This window comes from Grampus griseus (assembly GCF_964374135.1).
Source record: "Grampus griseus genome assembly, chromosome: 20".
Lineage (NCBI taxonomy): Eukaryota > Metazoa > Chordata > Mammalia > Artiodactyla > Delphinidae > Grampus > Grampus griseus.
In genome coordinates this window covers 6,828,151-6,829,799 of record NC_139014.1, presented here as the reverse complement: position 1 = coordinate 6,829,799, position 1,649 = coordinate 6,828,151, and positions in this window count along the sequence as shown.

The following is a 1,649-nucleotide window of genomic DNA, read 5'->3' as shown; positions in this document are numbered from 1 at the left end:
GTCGCGCGCCGAAGGAGGGAGGAGCAGCGCCCAGCGGCGCTTAATTTCCGGCTCAGTTCCGGACTTCCGGGGCAAGCCGCTCTTAGCCCCGCCCCAGGGGGCGGAAGGGGCGGGCCGAGGAGGGTGAGGGGCGGGGCTGTCACTGAGCTCCCTGGGCTTGCTTCAAGCCAAGGTCTTCTGCTGGTGCTTAGGCCGGGAGCTTCAAGCCTCTTGTCTCAGGCAGGTGGCGATCCGCATCGTGATGGAAGCGGTCATGGAAGGTTGCGGATGCGTTGAGGAGCTCCTCTAGGGCCCTTAGGAGCTCAGAGGTGCCGGAGCGCCTGTGGGGGGGGCTGTCGGGGCAGAAGCACCTCCAGATGCCCCTGCACTTGACGGAGGGGTGCAGTTCCCCCACACACACCAAGGGCCCCCAGGAACGCAAGTGTCGGCTCCCTGTGTCCCCCACGCGGGTCCTTTTGAAACGGAGCAGGACCCTATGGTCCTTGCCCCCCATGTCCTCAGCCTGCCTTTTCTCTGTGGAAAAACTTTAGCCAAAGAATAAGTTTAATCAGAAGTGAAAAAATGCAGAAATAGAGGAAAACAAAGGAGACCAGATAATAATAGTTTAGTCCTTAAGCATAGTCAAGGACCTTTAGTTCGTCCTTAAGTTCTATAGATAACATTCTGAGCTGTATCCTGTGAGCCGTTTTGCAGCTACTGAAGCCCCCACCAGGTGGAGGAGGATGACTACATGATGGCCAAATTGAAGCCATGACATAAGCTGCTCCACTTCACACAATTCCTAGAACTGGCCTCAAAGAAATGGGAACAAACCCTGGAACTAAAGATTAACCGTACTTAAAACGACCAAGATGACGCTGATCAGACCACATTACTGGTTTCAAGCTGACTGTCAGAACTGACTATGCTGTTCTGCTCCCTCCCTCCGCCTATATAACCCTGAAACTCCCTTTTAAAAGCCCCTGTCCCCTGAAGAGCAATCGGGAGTTCTCGGACAGGACTCCACCCTCTCCCCGGTTGCCAGCCTCTGAAGCAACCTTTCCTTTCCTACCAACACTTGTCTCTCAAGAATTGGCTTTGTGGGCTTCCCTGGTGGCGCAGTGGTTGAGAGTCCGCCTGCCGATACAGGGGAAACGGGTTCGTGCCCCGGTCCGGGAAGATCCCGCATGCCACGGAGCGGCTGGGCCCGTGAGCCATGGCCGCTGAGCCTGCGCGTCCGGAGCCTGTGCTCCAAAAAAGAATTGGCTTTCGAGCGGCGAGCAGCCGGACCTGGGTTCGGTAACACTTTGACACTACCTTCTCGTCTGCTTTTCCCAAAAGCCAGGCGACGACTTCCCCGGCAGTCCAGTGGTTGACTCCGCGCTCCCAATGGAGGGGTCATGGGTTCTATCCCTGGTCTGGGAACTAAGATCCTGCATGCCGCCTGGCGCGGCCAAAATGAAAAGCCGGGCAAGCCTGGTACCCTCTGCTTCCCAATCCTGAGCTGAGTCTGCCACCTCTGGCTGGAAGGCATTTTATCAGCCAGGTGGCAGAGAGCACCAGGGGCAGCACCGTCGGGCCCTAGAAGGAGCCCAGCTGTACCGCTTGGGCGGTTTTCTGATGCTGAAGCCCTTCCGCCCACTTCCTTCTCGGGGCTTCTCAGGAAGGGG